This window comes from Neolamprologus multifasciatus, chromosome 16 (assembly GCF_963576455.1).
Source record: "Neolamprologus multifasciatus chromosome 16, fNeoMul1.2, whole genome shotgun sequence".
Classification (NCBI taxonomy): domain Eukaryota; kingdom Metazoa; phylum Chordata; class Actinopteri; order Cichliformes; family Cichlidae; genus Neolamprologus; species Neolamprologus multifasciatus.
In genome coordinates this window covers 10243004-10269982 of record NC_140454.1, presented here as the reverse complement: position 1 = coordinate 10269982, position 26979 = coordinate 10243004, and the positions used below count along the sequence as shown (strand labels likewise).

Here is a 26979-nt window from a genome sequence, read left to right as displayed (position 1 = left end):
ATTGATCCAAATTGATTTTTTTTACATAGAACCATATTTTAATTATTGAACCAAGCTAATATATTGAAATTTAACCAACCTAATGTATTCACATCGAACCAAATTAACATGAACTAATATGTTTGTGTTGAAGCCAGGTAATTGATTTACATATATTCAAACTATATTTTTTACATTTCATTTTATTTCAGTTCAAAAATGCTCTGCATTTCCTATAAAAAACAAGACAGATGGCCAACCAATTATTTCAAAATTATTTATTGTTCCAAACCATTTTAACTATAATCAATAGAGAGAATTAGTAATATACAGATTTAGTGCTACGGCAGAAATGATTAGAGAAATGTTTGTTTTATAAAACCTGCAATCTTTTGAAAACCAGTATAAAACCTGCAATCTTTTGAAAACCAGTATAAAACCTGCAACAGTGTCTAAAACTGGCATAAAACCATTATAAAAACTCTTTTTAAACCAATTTGCAAGTACTCAAAAACGTTTAGATGTGCACTGTGCCTGTACAATGTAAAAAAAATCTACACATGTATCAATGAAATCAACTTAAATCTCCCTTTCAAATGAGTGTTCTTATAATTTTTGAATGTAGAATACCACTGCAGGCCAACCAAGCAAAATAACCAAGCACACATGCACATGCACATACACATGCACACATGCATGCAAACACACTACTGTGCAGTGTTAAGTTCACAATTAAGTTTGCGAATCTTAAAGCTAATTTCAGTTCAACTTCCTTTTCAAAATCTCTTGAGTCTGTGATGGTTGGCTCATCCAATTCAGAGTTCAATGAGTCTGTAGGATAGCAGCTGATAGATGATGTGACAAATATTCCACTTTTAAAGTCTTTAACAGTGCATGAATTATGTTTTCTCCATTTATGGGTCTTGAAACTGCCATAAATATTGCTTTTGTATGAGCAACCATTAAACATACAAGAGACAAGTTCATTTTTTTTAAAAATGTTGATTGATATGTTGAAAAAAATCATACTCTGTGGAAAGCTGATTGTAGTCACAAATGTAGCACTTGAATGAAGAGGCTTTTTGTGTGGACTCCTGAGAAAGATGGTTCCTAGCTAGATGTTTTTGTAGACCGTTCCATGTCCTGGATGAACAGGGGCAATTTTCATGGATGCATGGGTAAGGACGGTGCCTGCCATGAAACCGATGATCAAGTCGATAATGTTGTAGTAGCTCAGATTTTCCTGAAAATGACAGGCTGCAGTCCTTGCATTTCCACATCCGATAACTGAGGAAACAAAGGGAATATATTAAATTCCCAAACAGGTAATGTTTGTATTGGTTTGATATATAGAATTCCAAAAATGAATTTGTCCATCTGCTGCAATGACAATTTATTTGACCACCCCCTTCCATCAGTATGAGAATGAGAAAATAATGGAGGGCTTTTCCTTTTTGTGTTGAGAGTAATTCCCCCCCAAGATTACATCCCTAGTCAAACTCTGTTTGAAGAAATGCCTCAGAAGGGGGCGGTGCCTGATGGACCAGCATTCATGTGGGTGGCAGGCTGAGCTGTGATTGACACGTCGCACTACTTAAACAGCAATTTACCCTCAAAACACCTTTTTTCTGCTTATAAACTGTATTAGTGAGTCTTTACCTATGCAACCTTTCAGTTACTGGGCATTTCTTTTACAATTTCATGTAAACTTGTTAAATTCTACACTTTTTGGTCTAAAAATGTCTTAGTGCTGCCCTCTTAGGGTTGAAAGGTGGCTATTGCATTTGAATTTTGTGATTGGCTGAAAGCAGTTCATGCCTACGTCAGCGGTACATGCCCGTCACCGGTACATGCCAGTCACCAGAATCGTCTCTAAGACACATTCGCAACCTTGGGGTCCCAACCCCAATTGGGGTCGCGAGATAATTCTTGGGGTCGCCAAATCATTTTGGAAAAATATAAATGAATGTAGCTTCCGAATGAATGACAAGTGGTTGGTCTCAAACAGGTATTTTATTACTCAAAGCCAGTTACTGGCTTTGAGTAATAATAGTAAATGTGTGGGGGGGGGGGGTTTTAGCTCTGAATAAACAGATGAACAGAAGCGCTTTTGGACCGTTGTGGAGAAATATGCATCTGGTGTGAACAGCGGAGCAGCTGACAGTGTATGATTTTCCTAAGCGCACCACTTCGAAGTGTTCCTGTGGCCAATGTAAACCATGTGTAAGAGTTAGACCAAAAAGGGTAGAATTTAACAAGTTTACACAGAAATGTCAAAAACTGCCCAAAACTGAAAGATTGCATTGTAAAAACCCATTATAACAGTTTCTAAGCAAAACAAGTTGTTAGGCTTCAGTTACTCTTTAAGTAGTTACACTCCAAAATAACAGGACACAACCAAAATGAAATGTTCCCTTTGCCCTCCATAGAAAATGTTGCTGCATTTAGAACTGGACAGAGGAAATTAGTGGACAAGGATCTCTTACTAACTCACACAACGGATGTAACTAATGCAATAGCAATATTACTTACTACTACAAAAGTGATTTTCAGAGTGCTTTTCAATTACGAAGACTAGAAAAGGGGAAATGGGGCACATCTCCCTACACAACCAGCACTGAGCACACACCTGGGTGAAGCCGAGAGAGCAATTATTGCACACAATAGTGCCAACACATCAGCAAGGTGAATGAGAGGATAATGAGGGAGGGTCTAGATTATTATGAAATGTTTAAAAAGGATGTGCAGTGTAAATGCAAAATGATACCTGTTCAGATTAAATGAAAATGTATGCTTCAGCCATGGAATGGATGGAGCGATCTGTGGTTCTGAAAGCATACAGAAAAAAAAGAATAATGTTACTTCTCTATAAAACACATAATATAGAAAAACCAAGAAATACGTAACATGACATACACATCCTTATAAAAAGCTAGTACTATAATTTGATTTAGGTTTACCAAACAGTCTACAGATCAGCCATTAGCGACTAAGTTTGGCATAGGGTCAATTTTTTGCTGTTAAAATTAAAATTTCTTCAGAAAATGCACATTTTTCCGAGCCGCGCCTGAAAGTCAATTGAAGGAATTAGTCTTATGTCATTGATCTTATATGCTGGCTTGTTATTTCTGTCTCTAAATCATGCACATTAATAATTATCTTTTGCGCTCGGTGTACACACACATAACACACAGATATTTATATGAAGAGAGACAGAGACAAACGTGCGAGCACAAACACAAGCTTGTGTCTAGAAACCACGAGCTCACCAGAAAAATTCAAACGAAGCGGAGCACGGAGTTATACTATGAATGTTATGAACTATGAACTTATGCTAGCTAGCTGTATCCACCACCGATGCATCGTGGTAACGCTAGCTAGTTAGTATACTGGTAAAAAAAAACGGCTTTTTGCCAAACTTGCATTCCCAACTGTGATGGTCGGTTGCTGGTAACCAGTTCTAACGTCGCGCCGGATAGCTAGCTAGCTTGTAGCTAGCAGCTACAATCATGCAAAAATTGGGGGTGGCTGTCGACCCAGCTTAAATGGGGTTCTTTTCTGCAATTTTGGCAATACAAATTATAAAAGCTTTTGTAACACACTTGGCTTTACTTACGTTTATTTTCAGATGAAATTAATCAAAGATGTGACACGATGTTTCCAGCAGCCATGCAGAATAAAAATGGGTCCCGGTCTATTTCTGGTGGGCGTGTTCAAGTGCAAATCACTTTGACTCAAATTAAAGATATTATCTGTTCAACATGAAAAGAAATATATGTTTTGAGAGAAATCAAAAACTTTGCGTTGTGTCCTTTGTGCAGATATTTAGTTTCATCCAAATCAAAAGTGGTATTTTAAAATGCAAAAAGAAAGGGTTTCACAATCAAATCAATGATTTTATTCTGTTTTGAATGGCACTTATTAGATTGAATGAATGACTGCATGTTAGACTTTTTTCAGTGTAGTGAGGACAGTTGAATCAAAGGGGAAGAGAAGAAGCAAGCGCAGCTGTTGATCAGTGACACAGAAAAGGAAGAGAAGAGAGGAAGCTGAACATGGGGAAGCAGAAACACACACACACACACACACACACACACACTCGGGAAGAGAGGGAGCGAGAGAGAGAGAGAGAAAAAACAGCAGCGAGAGAGAGAAAAAAAAGGCTTAATTAATTCAGGCTGGATGGGAGGGATGTTGCTTCTGTCCCTGCTGAGGCTCCAGTCAGTGCCTCTGCTGTCGTGCTGCATGTAGCCGAGTGTTTGTGTGAGCAGAGAGGACGACTCGGCTGCTGCTGCCTGCCTCTGTTTGCCTGCCTCATTGGGAACCAGACACCAGTCCAGTCTAGCCACGACTCCACATCCCTGAGCCTGCTGACTGACTGGCAGTCTGTTGGACTGGACTAGCTTGGTCTCTACTAAACGACTAAACAAGGATGTTACTTGGACTGTAGTGAGAGCAGCAATGGCCAGAGGTAGGACAGACTTTCTTGTGACTACTCCTCATGCTCCCGCTTCTCTCATGTCTGTCTGCTGCCGTTGCTTCCATTTTTCTGTTTCTGTGAGCAGTCTCTTCTCTCTCGTTTCTATCTAACCTTTAACTACACTTAAATATTTATATCTCCCTCCATGTTTCTTGAAAAATTTCTGTCTCTCTGGCTAATTTTATTTTCCAACTTTTCTGGGGTTTTTTTTTTTTTGGGGGGTTTTTATTGTAAACAAAACTCTCATTTAGGTTTTGTGATAAAAGACTATCATTTTGCAGTTCAGGAGGTTTGTGACGTGTGTTTGGGTGGAGATGGGTTAAAAACCAAAATGCCTCAGACTCATTGTTCCTTAAGAAACAGCTGGCTACAAAACAGTTCAGCAAAATATAGGATCAATAGTGTAGTCTGACCGGGCGGTATTAGGCAACAGAGTCAGACATCATGTTCCAGGTCAGGTTACTGTTCATTTTAAAAATGTCTTTACAGTAAAATATGCAGCCAGCCTAATACAGTGACCTTTGTGAAGGAGTTGCAATGCAAGAGAAAAATCAAGTAAAAGCATTTCCCCAAACATCAGCTGTTTTGAACCAGGGTGTAAGTTTCAACTAAACATGTGTGGTCTGTCTTCAGTTCTAATTCTGAGGCTATTATATTTGTATTTTTCATTAAAAAACACCCGTTTATGGGTATATGTTGCACATCTTCAAGTCACTCCCTTGTAATCCCGGGATGCCTCCTTGAGAGCGATGCTTTAGAACGAAGCGACCGACTTCTCATGATTAATCTCCAATCGGCACGCCTAATTACATCTCATCAAGCAATCACCGAATGTGATGGTTATTTATTCCTTGACAGCATCCACTTGGATGCTGATAAACATTAAGGACTCTCTGCCCCAGCCTCGTCTACATGAACACGACGAGCGAGCTGAAAGGGCAGAGCCGAGCCAATTGGGAGGAGAGGATCAACAGAGAAAATGAGAGAGGAGCAGAAACATATGAGAAGAGGCTGAGTCCCTAGCAGGGAGTGTGAGGATAGAGGGTGAAGAGAAGAGGATCATTTAGCAGAGCCCTAAAATGCTGCTCAAGCACCAGGAAAGCATAGAAGCACAAGTGCATGTGTACACTACAGTACATGGCCATGTTGCGGTGTAAGTCATGTTGAAAGAGGATGGCTGCTGGGTCAGTCAAGGTCTGAGAAAACAGTAGTGAAACCTACTGATGAGGAGCTGTCTGTCATCAGAGAGTAATTCACTATTAAGAGGTGAATAAGTGCCTATTTCTTTCATTTACACAGTGACCTGAAGAGGTGAGCCCACACATTTTGAAACATCTGTTTCTTGATCGAAATACATATTTGTTCAGTCACATGAAAGCAACATTTAAGTAAAATTAGTGTAAATTCTTCAAATTATTTTACACAAGTCTTCACTACTTGAAGTTTTAGACCCAAACAGTGAGAGAGAAATGAGTCATCACTGGCGCTAAACGAATTAGTGGCTCAGCATCGCATTCTGTGTTGTTTGCTCAGTCATGATACACAGTTTTAAAAGCTTATAGAGTCAAAGATGATGTTCTGTACATAGGTGACTGCTGAGGCCTTTAACTTATCATTTTAAGACAGAACTGAGTGAGCTGTGAGTCTGACTGAGCAAACAATGACACTGCAAGGTCATAGACTAGCAACTTTCAGTTGCAGAGAAGCCACATGGTAAAAAACAAAACCTTTTTTTCAATAATCTTCCCCATTGACTTCTTTTTAAAAAATATTCTTATATGTACAATATGTGCAATAAAGTCATAATGGCAGAACACAAGACTTACATTCTGATGTGACCTTTTAAGCTTGTTGCGAAAACTTGCAACAGTATTATTAATTTATAGCCAGTAAAATGTAACAACTGTCAGCACCTGTCATTCCCATACAATTAACCAATAATCAGGTTTCTTCAACAATTATTTTTAACGATGGTCATGTCACATTGCTGAACAGGAAAAATGGGTAGAATATTTCTACTCTTAAACGGCAATGAAAGGCAACAAAAGCCCACAGAATGAGCCTGTACAAATTGCATGCAATCCACCAGCCAACTTCAGCTCAAGACCTATTTTGGACTTTCATTTTAATCATCTGTTTTGTTTTTACTGGTTTCATTAAGGTTTCGAGAACAAAAGGACTTCTTTTTTGTTGGAAAAAAGATTCCACTTTGGGTTGTAATAGACACTGTCAGGTAAACATCTGATTAGAAGTGTAAAATCTACCATCTTTTTGCTCTGATTTTGATCTCCACCACTTCCTAATATTTGTCCCTTCAGCTGCAAAATTCTCCACTACATATTTCCACTACTGATGAGTTTCACTCTGGGCCTGTAGCTGTTTGCTGCTACGCAAGTAGTAGTAGTATTGATTATAGCTACTTTAGCAAAAAAATAACTAAATTACACATTTTTAAATGAGGCCATGTTGTAACATGACTAATGCAACTTTGAGTTTGTTTTTGATGTTCGTCACACCCTCTGCTGTCAAGCTGTTAAAAGCAGTTTTGTGATTATGGAAAGAGGACAGCTGTTTGTATTTTTATTTCTCTTTTAGCGAAGTAAAAATAATTTCATAACAGTACTAGTTCTATCAGACAAGTGTCAGCAAAACATGTAGCTAACATGATCAACCCGAAATGTTTTAGGGTGACAAATAATAACCCATAGTACAGCCTCTATTAAGACTAACAAGATATCCTAGTAAAGGGCTTTCAGCAGTGTCCAGGCAGACCTAGATTCTCCACAGAGCTAAAGCAGAGGTAACAGGCCTCCAGAAGCATTTCATTCTACTGAAGTCGCATTTATGAAGTCAGGCTTTATTAAATGGAGACTATATAATAAATTTGCTGCATATGTGTGAAATCTTGCACAATATTAATTAGACCCTTTTTCATGCAGTAAGCTTTTAACGGTCAGTGTATTGCTGACCAAAACTACAAGAGACTACAACCATTTCACTAAAATATCCTTGTATGGTTTTCTAGTGAAGAGGTTGGGTTGAGAAATGATGCAATACAAAGCACGAGGGGCCAAAACAAGGATTGGTCTAACGCTCCAGTGATCCAGAGGTAAATGTGTCCTGAGTATCCACAAGGCTGCATACCACTGTCTCTTTGCCAGTCATCTATATCACACATTTGTACAGTTAAAAGTAACTCAGGAGTGGATGTGCAAAACCTACAGTGTTTTGATATTGTAGTAAATCTACACCGACCATCCACCACATTACTGAAGAACTGCCTAGTAGAAGGATTAGAATTAGGACGTATTTAAGCCACAAATATGCTACGTTTCAGAACCTATAAGATGTTTTGATCAAGTCTTTATAGGTCTGTATTATGGCCTGTGAAATTATTACAGTTTGGGTATGCCATGTGTGGTCTGCAGACCTGCAGCTCCAGTGTTCCCTGTGGCTCTTTGTGCCTGTCTCCAGTAATTCCCTGCGGCTTTGACAAAAATATAGATGAATATGAACACATGAATATAAACGTGAAAATCATATGACATGTATATTATGACATATTCCAATTATACATGTATAGTAATGTATGATCTTAAGTTAAAAACAAAACAAACCAAAACCTTTAATGTTCAGAGTGCCCCATATAGTTTAAGAGCAACACCAGGACTGTACATTTTAATAGATTTGACTCCACACTTGTCCAAATTGTGTTAATTAAACAATTTTTATGACTTTTATTCTACAATTTCATAAACGTAACAACAACATATTATTATTGAAATAACAATGTAAAGATAAAGTACCAAAAAACTATAAATAGCCCCTTGCAGATGAGTCATAAGTGGTAAAAGATTTTAATTATTTAGACTTTTTAATAGTGTTGATAGTCAAATTTATATTTAAGTTTAGAAAACAGACAGTCCCTCTACTCTGATTCTTTCTATGAAAGAAGGAAATTAACACGTTGAATCCTTTTGAATATCTCTATTTTAAGCAGAGCTGGAATTAGCTATATGCTGTAAACCCCCCTAATTTGCGGTGTATATCTTATCAGAAGGGAAGCAAAAGATGTATGACTAAATGCTTTACTTTAGTAGCCTAAATTTGCTAGTGAAATCGAATTATTTGCTGCTGTAAACAGATGTGCTCCTTGAACATAATCAGAACCATAAATCAGCAGGAAGTAAAAGAAATAAAATTATCAATTTCAGCATCACTTACAGAAGTAATATAAAGTTTTATTTATTTATTAGCTTCCACCATGTGATTGCTACTCTTCCTGGTGCCCACCAAGGGGGGAAAAAATCTTCAAACTTACAAAAACCAAATTAGAAAACCAAATTATCCATAAACAACTTGTTTTAACATCATGCGTTTGACAAGTTTCTTTTTTTCATGTTATTCAGAAATAGATCCATATTTAAAAAAAAATTATATCTGATCCATGGAGCGCAATTCCACTTCCAGGTTTTCCAATTTTGTCTTTCAGGTGACATTTATCAAGTTATGATTAGTTGAACCCACCCCCACCAATACACCCTGTGAACATAATCTTTTAACATTTGTAAATATATCATATGTGCATGTAGAAATTATATTATGGTCTATTGTGACTCTGTGGTTATTTAAGGGAAACCTTGTTGGCTGTGTCACAATTTGAAAAAGGTCACAGAAGTCTGACTTAAGACTTAAATCCCTTTTTCTTTTTCTTTATGAACAACTCCTATTAAGCCAATTAATATTCCAGTTGCCAAGAATTAAAATATCAAAAAGTGGTATCCCTGGCTAACCCTTTCCAAACTGAAATCCTACCTTATTGTTTGGAGTCAAGTAAAAAAGTATTTTTTTATGTAAATGTAAATGGCAAATTTTTCTTTGCAATTAAGGGACAAAGAAAAGTTATTTTCAGTGCCTGTGTAGCTCAGTTAGATAAGCAGGAGACCATATGCTGCATGGCTGAGAGCAGCCGACACAAGTTTGAATCTGACCTGCAGCCCTTTGCCACATGTCGTCTCCTCCTTCTTCCTCTTCTTTGTACCTGTCCAATAAATCCCAAAACATATTAGAATTATTTTCTTTGTCCCTTAATTGCCAAAATTTGGGCGAACATTTTTTTTTCTCATAAACAAAATGTATATATTGTGATTGCAAAGGATTCAGGTTTTCACTGATGATGATCTGGACCTCAGAGGGTTAAGCGAGTTTTCATCTGATTGGTTGTCCCTTGGAAACAAAAGGTTTAAACAGCAGTTAGGTGGTTTCTGTGCTCACAACCAAAGCTTTGTACCTGAGTTGACCATATGAAGGACAATCACTCTTTATGACATCACAGAGATCCAATAGTAGAAAAAAGTTTTATTGTATAGTCGTATATACATGATTAAAATGTGGTAAATTACAACAGGTCACATGTCAATACACTGTATTTTAAGTTAAAGGTGCCATTCAAAGTATCAGTGGTGTTTTTGCCTTTTGTGTTTACAATGTTTTTTGGTCAGTGCATTTAACTCTGGGAAAGGGGTATCATACATAATCATGTTTCATATACACAAAACTCAACCATGACAGGGTGGACAAGCAGCATGGAAACCTCTTATTTCAAACCGACTGCCATTCCTCTTTAAATACAGTGCAATCAGTACTTGTGTATAGCTTGGCCTTTCCATTTCCCTCTGCGTTTTACACACAATCCCCCAGTTGCCATGACACCAAGGCCTTCCATAAATACTCGTGGTATTTGTGAGGCTACATCCCCAGTAGGTTAGAGAACAGAAAGCCCTATGTGAGCCTTGCCTGCAGCAGTGCTAATCGCAGATCAATCTGCTCCCAGATAGTTTGTCACCTACAGTGTCATTTCCAAGCTGAGATTTTGCTCCATGTGCTGCGGGTGTTCGCCACAGTAGATCACAGAACACACATACATATTGTCTTTTCATTATCCTTGTAACCTTCACAATGTACACTTGCTGTAGGCAAATAACAGTGTGGTAGAAGTTTAGCAGATGACTAACAATGCTCATCATACAGACCTATGAAAGCATAGGTGAAAGCTGTTATGATTCATTCTCTTGAGATTGATAGAACTATCATAGAGAATATCAATCTTCTAGATTAGGATTTAGCGGGCGATGAGTTGGGCGACAATTAAAGATAGTCTGGGACAAGAAGCAGGAATAGCATATGTGTGATTTTGTGAACATGATGTCTGTGCCCTGTCAAGTTTTGACATCAATCAGCAGCAGTCCTTTTAAGGGTAAAGATGAAACACGGTGTAGTCCATAAGGTTACCCATGGCTCCATTAAGTTTCTTTTTTGAAACATTAATAATCACTAAATTTGTCTCGAATTTTGTGTTTGGCTTGTTAGACCTTTGCCTCTGACCTTTGTTGCAACACATTAACAATCTCACAGAAAAGGAGTCTCTGTCAGAGCAGAAAGGTTTTCCACTGACTAAGGAGTGGTTTGTTTTAAGACCAGGATTTGAAATAAAAATGTTATAGTAGACAGTAAACCACATAACTATCAGAAAAGTAATAATAAATGATAATGATGTAATCTTAAAACAAAAGGTACTTTAGCCTTCTGGTTCCATCTTGAAAGTAAAAGCCGATTCAAGTTCAAAATACTCCGTTATGGTTGAATTAAAACAATTCTGTAAAAATGAATGGGACATAGTTCCTCCACATCACTTTCAACAGTTGTTTACATTTCTTGCCGAGTATAAAGTTTATTTATACAGCGCCAAATCACAACAACAGCCCCCTTAAAAAAAACACATCTTTTTAGAATTGCATTTTGTTAACTTTTGTCTGGTTCTGTTTTATACCTTGTGAAGCACTTTGTGATTTTTTTTTTTTTTTATCTAGAAATGAGCTATATAAATAAAATTTTACTTACTTACTTACTTACTTAAGGTGCTTCATATTGTGAGGTAGACCCTACAATAATAGATACAGAGAAAAACCCAACAATCATATGACCCCCTATGAGAAAGCACTTTGGTGACAGTGGGAAGGAAAAACTCCCTTTTAACAGGAAGAAACCTCTGTCAGAACCAGGCTCAGGGAGGGGCGGGGCCATCTGCTGCAACTGGTTGGGGAGAGAGAAGGAAGACAGGATAAAGACATGCTGTGGAAGAGAGACAGAGATTAATAACAAGAATGATTCAAGGCAGAGAGGTTTTACTCACATAGTGAGTAAGAAAGGTGACTGAAGAAGAAACACTCAATGCATCATGGGAATCCCCCAGCAGCCTACACCTACTGCATCATACCTAAGGGAGGACTCAGGGTCCCCTGATCCAGCCCTAACTACATGCTTTAGCAAAAAGGAAAGTTTTAAGCCTAATCTAAAAATTAGAGATAATGTTTGTCTCCCAAATCCAAACTGGAAGCTGGTTCCATAGAAGAGGGGCCTGAAAATTGAAGGCTCTCCCTCCCATTCTACTTTTAAATACTCCAGGAACAACAAGATTTGTGATTGCAGTGTGAGACTGAAGTGCTCTAATGGAGTGATATGGTACCATAAAGTCATTAAAATAAGATGGGGCCTGATTATTTAAGACCTCTTATGTGAGGAGCAGGATTTTGAATTCAATTTTAGGGACAAGTACTTTTTACACAGGACCTTGGATAGTTCTTTTCCCATTAAAAAATGAAATAATGATTTAAAAGCAGCATTTAGTATTTATTTGGGTTATCTTAGTCTAATATTAAAATTTATTTGACGGTCCTAAAAATTTAAGTGCGACAAATATGCGAACTAAGAAATTGAGACTATACGATATACTGCACTGGGGCTTGTAGCAAGATATAATAGCGCTTTTGCTAAAAAAAAAAAAGGGGGGGGGGATTCTAGCCCTGTTATAGCTCACCTGGTGGAGTGGGTGACACAGGCAGCATTGTGCTTCCTGCATGTCATTCTCTCTGTCTTTGCTACTATCTTTATCTATTAGTATCTCTACTATCAACAATAAGGGTAAAAATATTTATAAAAACATTTTTGTAATAAAATAATAATAATAATAGTTCCACGGCTACACTGTAGCACTATGAGTACCTGGCCTAATACAGAAAATATTCTGATTACCATGTTTCTGTAAATATAAATATAATTGTTAAAAAAGTTTGCTATAAGTGACTGATGTTTGACACAAAGATTGCTGTCTCTATCCATTTAATCGATTTAAGAATTTAAATTTGGGGCAGTCTTGGATAACTTTCTTTTAAACTATGTAATAGTTTAAAAGAAGAGAAGAGATTGTGGCTCAAGAGTTGGGAGTTTGCCTTGTAATTGGAAGGTTGCCGGTTCGAGCCCCTCGGTCGTTGTGTCCTTGTCCTTGGGCAAGACACTTCACCCGTTGCCTACTGGTGGTGGTCAGAGGGCCAAGTGGCACCAGTGTCCGGCAGCCTCGCCTCTGTCAGTGCGCCCCAGGGCGGCTGTGGCTACAATGTAGCTTGCCATCACCTGTGTGTGGATGGGTGGATGACTGCATGTGTAAAGCGCTTTGGGGTCCTTAGGGACTAGTAAAGCGCTATACAAATACAGGCCATTTTAATAGGGAGTTAACGGTATTCTTCCCGAGTGCTCTTCTATCTAAAAAAGACTTTAATGTCATTTGCATTTTTTTTTTCTTTAGCCATCAGAATTGTTGTCTTAAGGCCAAGAAAGATGCCAAGTGGATTTATTTTACCAAGTGGATCATCATGGCCTTGCCATATTGGTCCATTTGATTGACCTTTATTATAATTATGAATTTATTTTATTTTCGGTTGCTACAAACGGGACAGACATGACAGGGGGATAGGACAGGGAGAAAGAATGAAAGAAAGAGAGGGAGAGAAAGAAAACCAGAGGGGAAAGCAAACAAAAAAAAGAGCAAAATAATAAAAACAGCACCATCACAATAAACTAGCTAGCAGTAGATAACAGTAGATACTAAATATTAAACGCTATTGTGCAGCACGCAAGATAGACAGCGCACAATGTGCTTTGAGGCAGCAGCCAAGAAAGGTGTAGTCCGCGTCTGTGAACACCCGTGTGTACACCTGTGTGCATACCTGTGTGGATCAGCATGCTTGTATTCCAAAGGTTTCTCCATGTAACGATCTGCTAGGGAGTGTGGGGAGCCATAGCCCCGTCCCCCAGGGTATGAAGCAAGTATGGAGGAGATCCAGGCCCCAGATATCCAGAGGCCCCAGAGTACAAGGACCTGAGGAGGACCACCAAAAGGGGGGGAACCGTGCCACCCTCCTGGGAATGTCATTTGCATTTATCAGTCAGTCCTCTTGAAGCCCCTTCTCTAGTGTTCAAGTACTTTAAGCATCTTCCCTAACATCTTAGACCACTTCAAGAAGCCTAATGAGCCATTAGAGACACTAATTTGTCTGATCAAAGCAGAGGAAACCTGCCATAGGATTCAGGTGACTGAAGTGATTCAAGCGCTTTGGTGACTAATGCTGAAGAACTGGCCCCACTTCATCTCAAGGGTGAAAGAATTAAACCTCAGCCCACGTGCACTTGCTGTTAGAGTTCCTTCTTTTAGTGAAAGCTCTGAATGTGCAGACAGCGCTGATGATGTGCATTTGAGACACACACAAACACACCCACACAGGAAAATGCAAATTGAACAGCAGATATGAGCTGCTGCAGGTGTGCAATGCTCGACTGAAACCTGTGCCCAGTCCTGTAGCATAAATGTGACTGCTTGGTTCCTCACTGTCATGCTGCAGGATTGGGCATGGGTTTCAATCAAGCATTACCGGGGGGCACACAAAGTGGGGTCCAAGGACTTAACTTTCTCTATTATGGTGAATTTTTAGTCACCAAGTTGTGTAATTGTCTTTTATTTAGAGGAAAACACAAAAATCCGGCACCAGATGTTCTTTTAAAATATACTTTATTAATATAATGTAGTCAGGCTTTCGGAGGTTGTGAGTTGCTTTCAATTAATTATTCAATTTATTGCATTTTATATTGTCCCTGCTGAGTCAGAGCACATGCAGGCTGGCTCTAGATGTGAGTTAAGATGTAACTAGTTTAATCATGATATCAGGCTAATTTTGTTTATGTGTTTTAGTAATTAAATGGTAAATGAAGTGATACTTATATAGTGCTTTTCTACTCTGCAAGCCTCATTCACATGCACATTTACATAATGTATCATTCTTTGTCAAATGTTGCACACATACATTCCTTTGATGTCTTTGTGCGACACAGAAAAAGTGAATGGATGGTCTCTACATGCATGGTTCCCACCTTCAAGCACGGAGGAGGAGTTGTGATGGTGTCTTGCCTCAAAATTGAAGGCACACTGAACCAGCATGGCTACCACAGCATACTACAGCGACATGCCATGCCATCCAATTTGCATTTAGTCATTCATTTTCCAACAGTACAATGACCCCAAACACACCTCCAGGTTGTGTAAGGGCTATTTGACCAAGAAGGAGAGGGATGGAGTGCTGCGCCAAATGGCTTAGTCACCTGAACTGAACCCAGTGGAGATGGTTTGGGATGAGATAGACCACAGCGTAAACGCAATATGGCCAACAAGTGCTCAACATCTCTGGGAACTCCTTCAAGACTGTGGAAAACCATTTTAGGTGACTACCACTAGTAATCACCAGAGCAGTCATCAAGCAAAGGTTGGCTATTTTAAAGAATATACAACATGTTTTGAGTTATTTTACACTTTACAACATAATTCCATATGTGTTCATTCATAGTTTTAATGCATTCAGTGAGAATCTAAAATTTAAATAGTCATGAAAATAAAGAACAACCATTAAATGAGTGTAGTGTAGACTTGATTTAAAATGCAACACCTGTCAACTTACCGATTGTGACCTGTAACTGGTTGCTTATGACAAGTTAAATGTCATGTTTTTCTCAGTTATGTTATTTAGTGACTGAAGACAAGGTGTTTTCTTTAAAGATTTTAAAGGCTTATTTGACTGGCAGTAAAACTTCAAATCTAGAAATTGTATGTACTATATTGCCAAAATTTCAATTCAGTTCATTTCTATTTATATATCACCAGATCCCAACAATCGTTGCCTCCAAAAGACTTTATATTATAAGGTAAAGATTGTATAATAATACAGAGAAAACAGAGAAACCCCCAACAATCAGATGACCCCCTATTAGTAAGTGCTTTGACGACTGTGGGAAGGAAAAACTTCCTTCGTACATGCTTTGTCAAAGAGGATAGGATTAAGCCTATTCTTAAAAGTAGAGAGGGTGTCTGTCTGCTGAATCCAAGCTGTAAGATGGCTCCACAGAAGAGGGACCTTAAAGCTGAAGGCTCTGCCTCCCAGTTTACCTTTACATACCCCAGAGACCACAATTAAACCAGCAGTCTGAAAGCAAAGTGCTCTCTCGGGGTGATACAGTACTATGAGGTCTGGGGCCTGATTATTCAAGAACTTGCATGTGATGAGAAGGATTTTAAATTTGATTTTGGATTTGACAGGGAGCCAGTAAAGAGAAGCTGGTATAGGTGAAATATGGTCTCTCTTTCTAGTCCCTGTCAGTACTGTTACTGCAGCATTTTGGATCAACTGAAGGCTTTTCAGAGGTTTTAGAACATCCTCATAATTAATGACAGTAGTCCAGCTAGAAGTTATAAATGCATGAATAGTTTTTCAGTATCACTCTGAGACAGGATGTTTCTAATTTTAAGGCTATTACAAATATTAAACATATTTGTTTAATACGCGCATTGAAGGACATATCCTGTTCAAAAATGACTCCAAGATTCCTTCCTGTCTAACCATCCAGAGTTACACACTCAATGGGACTACCTGTACAAATAAAGGGTAAATAGAATATAAACACAAAAATAAGACACTATATTTTTAAGGCTGAGTACAATCACTTCATTTTTATTTGAACTTAGAAGCAGGAAAATAGAGGTCATCCAGGTCTTTAAGTCTTTAAGACATAGTTTAACTTACTGATCTGGCTTCATGGTTAGAAAGTTGGGTATCATCTGCATGAAAAAAAAAATGAATGTGAAAAAATGTATACTAAAGGCTTTATGTAATTTTTTATTTATTTATTTATTGGAAGGTGCATGTATAATTCAATCACAATCAGAATAGATCGTAGCACAGAACTTGGGGAACCTGACTGTGTAAAATGGAATCTCCATTTCCATGAACAAATTGGAGACTACTACATAGATGTGATTCAAAGCACTGCAGTACTGTACCTTTAATACCTACAAGCACGGTCTAGTAATAAAAAATTAGAGTCATCAGTATCAAATTATTATTTAGGATTTTAATTACTGCCAGCTTGTGGTACGTAGCCCACGAATAGAGATAGATTGATCATATTTAAGTTTGAAACACTGATTAAAATAAGAGTACCATCCCAGTCTTTATCCATGGGGTTTGATATGTCGGTCCACTCTTTGTAGCTATAACAGTTTCAACCCTTCTGGGAAGGCTTTCCATAAGATTTAGGAAAATGTTTATGAAAACTTTTGACCATTCTTCCGGAAGCACATTTGTGAGGTCAGACACTGATTTTGGATGAGAAGGCCTGGCTTGCAATTTCTGCTCTAATTCATTCCAAATGTGTTCTGTTGTGTTGAGGTCAGGAGTCTGTGCAGGCCAGTCAAGTTCTTCCACACCAAACTCGCTCCTCCATGTTTTTATGGAACTTGTTTTGTGCACTGGTGCGCAGTCATGTTGAAACAGGAAGGGGCCATCCCCACAAAGTTGAGAGCATGAAGTTGTCCAAAATGGAACTAGGAGACTCCTCCTAAAAAACAGCCCCACACCATAACCCCCCTTCACTTAACTTTACACTGCTCAATGCAGTCAGACAAGTCACGTTCTGCTGGCCACTGTCAAACCCAGACTCATCTATCATATTACCAGCTAGAGAGTCCAGTAGTAGCATGCTTGTAAAACTTAGATGCAGCTGCTCGGCCATCGGAGCCAAACCATGAAGCTCTTTAGCTCTGTTCTTGAGCTAATGTGAAGACCACATGAGGTTTGGAGGTCTGTAGTGATTGCTTCTACAAAAAATATAAAGTGGTTTGAGTGCTCAGGTGGCGTAGAAAAGCGCTACATGAAAGATGCACTATGCACCTCAGCATCTGCTGAGCCTTCTCTGTAATGTTACACGGCCTACCACTTTGTGGCTGATTTGCTGTCATTCCCAATCAGTTCCAGTTTGCTATAATACCAATAAGAGTTGACTGTGGAATATTTAGTAACAGGGAAATTTCTTTAATGAATTTGTTAAACATTCGGCACCTTATCACAGTACCAAACTAGAATTCAGTGGCTCCTAAGAGCAATCCATTCTTTTGCAAAAGGTTTTTAGAAGCAGTCTGCATGCCGACACACCTGTGGCATGGAAGTAAGATAAGATAAGATAAGAGATAAGATAAAACTTTATTAATCCCTCGGGTGGGTTCCTCTGGGAAATTCGGTTTCCAAAAGCACAGCACCGACAGAAGTTACAGAGTTGCAGAATATTATATATATATATACACACACACACACACACACACACACACACACACACACACACACACACACACATATAAATACAGAGACATATATAAATAAAATATATGAAGGGGATAAATAGAATAAATTGGAATAAAAATAAAAATAAAAATAAAAAAGTGATTGGAGCATGATGATTTGGATAGGTGAATGAATATGTACAGGACACACATGATACTTATGGGTAGAAAGTTCAGCTGACTGCATAAATAAAAACTTGCTTGCTAATGCAGACAGCCCTCCTGTTGCAGTAATTTGGTCTTTCTGTAACACCCACAGGGGTTGCGTTTGTAACCTTTGAGCACTTGGAGTGTGGGTTTCATCTGTGTGAGCCAGGCTTGGTAATTTCCATGTGGAAATTAGTCCAATAAGGAGAGATCACTTGGAAGAATTTAGCATTATTTATTGAGATTGAGAAATAAATGTGGCAATTAGACTCTGATCACACATCACGGCAGAACGGGAATCCCAGGACTGATACGATTTAGAACAGGACCCCCTGCAGTCTAGATGCTGGTGGTGGTGAAGACGAGGATTGAGGCTTGACTAGAGCTCTGGCTGAGGTGACTGAGGTAGAGCTGGGGATGAGGTGGGTTATATTGGAAGATGATTGGACTAGAGTAATGATGCATTACTCTATTGAGACTGACAGTGTGAGAAGGCAGCAGTCCTGTAAAGAACAGAAAAGCAGCTGAACACTTAGAAAAGCAGGCAGAAGAGTGATTACACATCTTCCTTATTGAACTTACACATAAATTCATTTAAATTTCACGCGGCTCAGTCTTCGAGATCACCTTCTCTTTCTCACTTTCTCACTCACTGGGTGGGGTTGAAAGGCTGTCAAATGGTAGAGCTTTCTGTTGTGGGTGGAAATGATAAACGTTTCCCCATTATAAACATTCACAAACAAGTTGAATTCAAGTGTGTCTACTGATATATAAGCTGAGCTCTTGTGTCTGAGTAGATCTGAGGAAAAATACAGTTTTAGGGTGAAAGAAATGAATTGCACCAAAAACACTCAATCCTCAGTGAAACATAGGCTTTGTCTGCCTTTGTTTCATTAAAACATAGGCAGACAATGCAGCATTGCAGTATGAGCTACTACATAATGCAGGTGTGAACTGGAGCTAGAATGTGAGGTTTCTAAAGTGTTTTTGTAATCTACCGACCCAGTTATGACAGGATGTCTATATTTAGAAGTGCTTGGATCATGAAGATTATCTCAGTGCTGTAAGTGACTGATGTTTGACACAGAAAAAAGCTGCTGTCTCTATCCATTTAATCATATAGTCACACAGTCCTATGGCTTCCTGCAGCGGACAGGGAAAAATGCTTTGTCTCAGAACATAGCTTCAGCTATCAAAACACTCTTCCTGTAGAAGGGGCCTTCCTAGTCCACAGTATCCTGTTTAGCCCTCTACAGTGGGGACGTCAGAAGCATGCTGCATGGCATTTGGCTTCCAGTTTTACACTGAAGTGCATTGCCTCACAATTTCTTAGCTGGAATTCTGATGACTGGACTATGAATCAACCTTCTGCTTTTATCCTGCAGACTCATCTCCATTTAGTCCTCTCTGCACATAATTATGTCCCTGTTTACACTCCCTTCCTTCTTCTGTGTTATCACTGAACTCGTCATCACTATCCTAATTTGGCAGTGCTTCTCTCTCCACATGCTTAATATCTTGGAACATGCCCTGCTAGTGAATGTTGAGACATCAGACCGGAGTGGTACGTGGGTTCAGATTGAACGGTAATAAAATTGCACATATTCAACTTTCTACTATCATAGTTTTAGTCGAGGGAATTTGGATGACTGTATTTCTTGTCTTTATTTTGTCATTCAAAGAAATAAATGAAACTATTATATGTTTAAACCATAGAGGTTCCCAACGCTAGCAAACATGATAAGTAACACACTAATAAAATACTAGAATTTCTCTCACTCGAGTTGACTCACAAACTGCTTGGATGGGTTGCACCACGGAGTAAGTCACATTATTTGTTACAAAATTCCTTCAAAAATGTTCCAAAAGGCACCAAAACAAACAAAGTTGTAAGGGACAATTGAACGTCAGACAGCCAGTGAACACAGCTGTCTATCAAAGTGGACGGATGATAGGTTTGTAGCTTAAACCGTTGAAGACAATATAATTACACAGCAAAGCAAGACCCAAAGTAGGCAAAGTTCTTCATGTTACTCATGCATGAGGGAGACCTGCCTGGAGCCAAGTGTCGTTCCACCACTTGACCTCCATCAGACTCTCAGCCAGGTTCCCCATAGCACTCCTTTTATTGTGGTTACATGAATATGCATAGGGTCATTAACATATAACATCTTACATAGGTATACATGTGAACAAAGAATACTGTGTGTGTGTGTGGTGTGTGTGTGTGGGGTCAGAGCGTGACCCCATAAATGACTTCCCTAAACCTACTGGTCTGGAAAGTCCAGCAGTCTATCTAAACAAAAGGCACTTAGACTAAAACAGATATAGCCACGTTTATCCTACCATAAAACAATAAAACAAGGTACGACCTCTTCCCATGCTCCCAGGATGTAGGTGTGGATTCCAGAACACTCTGAATGCACACCAAGCCTTTGCAGCCTGCTAAAGATCACACATCCTATCACTACACAATTAATTAAACACCTCTACCAATCTAAAACTAATTATAAAACTCTAAGCATATATAAGTAGATATTTCTAAGCATAAATGACAATCAACATTACAAAACCTAACAACGGATCTCTAAGTTTGATAATTAACCATATTTTGACCTAAAGAGGACATGTTATAGTCTTTGTTTTCATTATGTAAAATATTGCGATCAATAACTTTAAACCAGCTATTATTGACTGTCTCCATGCCAATGAGTAAGAACCTCTTAAAACCTCTTTACGTCAGAACAGTGTGGAGATGTTGCTCTCTAGCTGGTCTGTTCTAAAGATAACTGTTGTCAACCACAGACTGTCAGTTGAAAAATGCAGCAGGCTGACAAATTTTTTGATATAGGGAAAATTTCTTTACTAATACCAAAATAAGTCTATTATGGAAGATGTTGCTTGTAGTGCTGAATTTACAATGAATCATCTCTTATATCTGCTGCTTTAGGTTTCACTGAGCTTCATAGTGAGTTTCCGCTCGCTGTTAAGCTGTCCAGCCCACAACTTCACTGTTTTGGTTCAGTCTCACCACCCACGCATTGTGGTTTGTGCAGAGTTTGCGATCCTCATGTGGCTTTAAAGCGTGGTTACTTTCATTTTATGATAATGTAGCTTACACACATATGTCCAAACATTCTGAATGTGCTGCGCTATTCTTTAAAACACATCCATAAGTTTTGGTGGACCTTTGTAGCACCACAGTGACAGAAGAGCTGCTGTAAGTGTAAATAAACAGAGGAGTGACATACAGTAATTATATGCAACTCTAAAAGCATTAAATGTTTACATGCATATTTGCCTCTTCCAAATTAAAGGGCCACCAACCTGGCAACAGTGTCAAAGGCTGCTATTCTACAGTAGCTAACATGTAGCATACGAACATTAAACAAGTCTCAAACCACATGGAAAACAACAAGGCGATACGGCAAATCAGGAAAACAAAGCCAGTGTAACAAAGCTTGATCCTTACTAGCCAAAAATTACTGGAGGACGTGAAAGAGACGTCTGTGGATGTGTGCATTTGTCAGACCCAAAACCCATGCAGGGTGTCCCTCCAGGGGCTCTACAGCTGCTCTGGTGACCTTAGATAACCTGCCGAACCTCCATGGTGGTGATGTCTCATTCGCATGTCTTCCCTGCCATCTTTCGATGGTACTTTATGGGCCTACTCTGGTGACCACGGTTAAGATGACCTGTTTCACTACAATGCCTTTTTGTTGTCTGCCACCTAAATGCAACTTAAAAAACTATGTATCTGGTAAAGGTGCTATTGCTTTTTCCGGCATGCAGAATGAACATAATGTGCATGGAGGTGTAAATAACCCTTCTATTTTTCTTTGCAAAGCTCTATGAGTCACCGTTGCATTTTAAAACCACAGGCAACAGTTTTAATGCGGAGGCTCATACAGCTCAGCTCTGTTTTGACTGGCTTATTGAGAATGAATTAAAGACTGGAGGGACTCAGGAATACTTGCTTTATTTCATAAAATATATATATCACTCTTTGAGAGAGAGGCATATACAAAGACTGATGTTACTCTCACATCCTAGTATATTTCCTGATTTTACACTAGGTATGTTAGGTCACTTTGTGAATTAAAAACCTCTGAGTGAAAAGACCAATTGCTGCTATGAAGATCTAAATCCCATAACTCCACTGAGGTCTGACTGGCTTTTTTATTGATACTCAAACTGATACTCATGCAACATTAGCTTTTTGTGTCCTTGTCTTATGTTTTTTTTTTTTTTTTTTAATGGAGCCTTAAAAGTCCAGCTGATGTTGAATCATCAAATTTCATTGCATTTTGTTAATTTAATAAAATTATTTTTTACAAACAAAAGTTTGTAAAATTCATTAATTAATTTTTTTTTTTTTTTAATTTGCACCCACAAACAGTATTGAAAGTCTTTGCTGAGATATAAGGGTCATTTAACCAGCATTAACAACAAGCTTCATGTAAAGTTGCCTCTGCTCATTATTTGCATATGGTTTTGTAAACACCTGGTGGCCCAAACTGCATTCACTCTGTCAACTTCTGTAAAACAGAAAACACATTCATTTTTTTTTTAAAGTTTTTACTTTTAATTGGAATAAAATATGTTTTCAGGGTATACAGTGGTAACAGTAGTTATGAAAGCTAGTTTTTACTGCCAAAACAAGCCCCAGCACTTCAGTCCAGCAGAATTTTATCCATTTACATCCAACTGTGGAGCAATTAATTACCATTAGCAAGCTAACTTTAATAAACAAGCACTCTGATGTTCTTTATTCTGCATAATACACAGACTGGTATCCTTCAAGTAGTCTGCTGGAAATGTCACTTTCCTTTTACTTTTCATTCGATTCTCCACCATCTAGTGCTCCGCGTCTTCCCACTGGTGAACTCACTTCATTGTTTCTTTTGTTGTTATTTGATTGCTTCACGTTAATGTTCAAAATCACTAAAAACATTCACAGTAACATAATAAAAAGCAGAATTTCGCTGGTATTTCCAGGTAGAGTTAACTAATTTATGTTAGGCAGGAAAGCAGAAAACTAAAAGCACACTACTAAAAGTAGTTGGAACAAGAAAGGGAAAAGTTAATGGAATAAGTAAGAAACACAAAGAAGACCGGAGAAAATGTACGAGCCAAAGAAAGAAGGAGAGATGAAAATATTTTTGGACTTTTGTTTTTGTAGCAGCAGTGCAGAGGGAGCAACCTCAGTTTATGCCTAATTTAGGCATATACCCTTAAAATATAGGTCAATCTTCCAATTGCTTACTATTATATTACAGACACAGTAGTAATTATTGTCTACTAGTATTTATCAGCACCCAGTAGTTAGACTGACTAGGCGCTAGTTAAACCAATCCTTGAAGATATTTTGTGGTTCGGTAAACAATCTGCATGGTTTATATGTTCATGTGCAGTATCGATCCATGACATGTAGTTACATCTGGTCATAGCAACCATAGTGATTTCTGTTTCCCTCTTTGCTTCTCTTTGTCATGTACTCCTGTTACGTCACAGTTGCCAGGCAACCTCATGAGCAAAACAGAATCCCTCTCTGCTCAGAGGGGGAGGCCCACTACCCTTGATCTGCACGTGCTCTGTCTTTCAGTCATGCATTCACAGCATGTACATATAGACCTCCCCTTTGTTCCCTTCCCATTAGTAACATCAGTAAACATGCACAGCCTGTTACAGCATGCTGCTGGCTGTTTTCGCATGTAGTCCGGGAGTGAGGCGAGCACCTGATAGAGGACGAAGGGAGAATATTAAGGAATAAAGCATGACACTGTTTCCCTGTGATAATGTTTGGACTGAAGAGTCCTTTCTGTAAAACCCGAGCAAAATTAAAAAGGCCTTGTGTTGCTTCTGCAAACAAAACCTCCTAAAAGCAGCAGAGGTGTTTAAAGTATACACTATGTACTGCTGGGGGTGCAGGTTATGCCCACCGGATTTTTTCTGGGAAGTATTCCTTTAGGGCTTTTTGGCAGAAGGTATTTCTGACTGAAACACAGAACTAAGATAAGGTAATATAAAGGGCAGCAAAGCAAATATTCATACAAATAAATGTTTGACTGTTTGATTTTCAGTGCAAACTTTTAAGTATCCTGAATATTATAATATACATACATACAATGCATATCACATTTTTTATTTTGTGGTGTGTTTATAATAATTTCTGGTTATATCATTTCTGGTGTTTAGCTATTTATTTTGTATTTTTACCCGGTAATTTAATGTTTAAATGTTTAGATAAAGGAATGTATAAAATGTATAAAGAAAATAGAGTACTGACTCACATTATTGCTATAAGGTGATTATTGACAAAAACTATTATGTTTCAGTGATATTTCACCTGGTTGCAACAGCAGGGAATACATGATGAACATTTGCATTTTTATGTTTGCGAACACGAGACCACATTGAATTTTTAAATCGATACCATAGGTGCATCTACTGAAAATCTTTGGCAAGTTCAAATCTCAGCGATCTTGACCTCAAGGTCAATGTCCAAAGTCATGTTTTCTGAAAATCTTGTGAACACAATAACTTGAGAACGAGGTGAAATGTAATTTTCCAGGACTAATTCAAATCCTGGTGACCTCAAGATCAAGATCAAGATTTGAGGTCAAGTTTTCTGAAATTCATTAGGCGTGCCATGTATGTAGTTTATTGATGCATGACTATTACATTATCTACAAAGAAGCTGGGTTTAAACTGTAAAAGTTCTGCTATTTAGAGTCACTGGGTTACTAATCAAATCAGTCTTTTAGCACTGACTCATTCACAAAAATGCAAATACAGACATGAAACAGCTTAATTCCAAAACCAGTAGCCTATGTGTTGCAATCCTACATTACATTTATGTTTTCATCTATGATTTGGTAAGTATGCTCGCTATAAATTTAGATAAGATAAAAACTACATTTAGCTAAGTAAACATGCATAAATCATATTTATATGTTTAGCTTACGCATGTTTCCTCAGTCACATCAGTGACATATTTACAGTGTAACTATTTTTTTGATATAAACAAGTGAATAACATAAAAACACAGCTGTATTTTTATGTTATTTAACTGTACATTTTTACCTCTGTTGTTTGACTTGAGCATTAAATGGTAAATGGCCTGCATTTGTATAGCGCTTTACTCAGTCCCTAAGGACCCCAAAGCGCTTTACACTACATTCAGTCATTCACACATTCACACACTGGCAATGGCAAGCTACATTGTAGCCACAGCTGCCCTGGGGCGCACTGACAGAGGCGAGGCTGCCAGACACTGGCGCCACCGGGCCCTCTGACCACCACCAGTAGGCAACATGGGGTTAGTATCTTGCCCAAGGATATTTGACATGCAGCCAGGAGGCAGCCTGGGATCAAACCACCGACCTTCTGATTAGTGGCTGACCTGCTCTGCCACCTGAGCTACAGCCACCCGTGTAGTAAATGTTTAGCACCCTAAAGTCCAAATATTATAGTAATTCCGAGTGCATTCTCTCTCAGTAGCTCACAGTGTCTCCAACTGGCTCAGATGTGAAGCAATGGCTAGAATCCCAAGTGCTTTTATGCTAATCAGAGCTTTGAAGGGTTACAAATTACAACCGTTTTCTAGCCATATTTCATTCAGTTGAGAATCATTTCTAAAAATAAGCTCTTGTTATTCCCTCGGTAAATTAGATTGCTTTTATCTCTTCTCTTTTGGAACTACATGTACTCCAACATCAGTCAAATAAATCCTCTCATTTCTAATTTACACAAAAAGCACTAGTACAGATTCTTCCAGGAGCCAAGATGGATAATATCTCCTTTTGTTTTTTACACTTTTACACTGGAGACCTCCAAGTTTTACCTCATGCTTTGAGCTTCTGGTAAAGTTTCAGATGGTTCCATCAGTGAAAAGACTTTTTCTCAGCAGACTTTATGAAAGTATGATAGAAAGCAGAGGTGGCTGTACGCCATTCTAGTGAGCTCCGCTAAGTGGAATGCAGCCATCGTTCATGTTACAGAACACACCTGTGCTTTCTAATGTTACCATTAACATTAATAAAATACACATGAAATAAAAACAAGATGCTAAAAAAGGAGTAAACAAATAGAACTGTTTTTTTGTTTTTTGTTATGCTATACTATGCGTGGCCACTAGAAGAAATAGAAAGCTTTTGGGGTGGCTGTAGCTCAGGTAGTAGAGCGGGTCACCTACTCAAAAAAAACCTTCGATAAAGTGCTTGTGTGAATGGGTGAATGCACGAGTTGTATAAAGTGCTTTGAGTGCTCAGTGAGAGCAGAAAAGTGCTATATAAGAACCTGTCCATTTACCATTTACTTTAAGAAGGGCTCATATGCCAGCTCTTTTAATGTTAAGCACATGCAGTTTTACACAAGTACCAATCATAATTTTTAGACTTATTGAACAATAAAATTGCTATGAAAATAGCTTCAAAACCCGGGGTTTTTGTGACCAAAACCCTGTTACAAACATGCTGCAGGTCATAGGGGATGAAAACCACGTTTATAGCAGGTCCAGTACTGAAGTAGTGAACACTAAGAAGTGGAACTAGTTGATTATCAGCAAGTGAACCTTTAAAATAAGACCATGGTGTTGTTCAGTTGTACAAAAATTGCACTGTCACGTCACATGTATCCATTTTAGTAGTTTAATTGTCATCATGCTGAAAATCACAGAGCAAATGATTCTGTATTAAATGGCTATACTAGTATATAATAACAACTGTAATGCGACAAAACAACAAAGCTCAGGTTGGGCAGAGCTTTGCAAACATAATGTTAACAATATGATTCCAGCATTAAAAAATGAGCTGCTTGA

At 38.3% G+C, this 26979-nt stretch overlaps 1 protein-coding gene and 1 long non-coding RNA gene across 8 annotated transcripts in view; one reads left to right on the top strand and one right to left on the bottom strand.

Moving 5' to 3' along the window:
- Positions 1–303: 303 nt before the first annotated feature.
- Positions 304–4024, bottom strand: LOC146500286 (uncharacterized). Its single transcript, XR_014869997.1, has 3 exons — positions 3596–4024; positions 2747–2807; positions 304–1266 (listed from the first exon to the last, which is right to left on the bottom strand). It is a non-coding gene; the product is annotated as an uncharacterized LOC146500286 (long non-coding RNA).
- Positions 4025–4163: 139 nt separating this feature from the next.
- The window catches only part of dgkg (diacylglycerol kinase, gamma), a 142259-nt gene continuing 119443 nt past the window's right edge, over positions 4164–26979 (top strand). For 2 of the 7 annotated variants that reach the window (XM_085136648.1, XM_085136646.1), the window contains exon 1: positions 4164–4450. The gene's annotated coding sequence lies outside the window, so the exon portion shown is untranslated. The remainder of the gene's footprint in view (positions 4451–26979) is intronic. The other 5 variants (XM_085136650.1, XM_085136649.1, XM_085136647.1 and 2 more) reach the window with 4 other exon arrangements.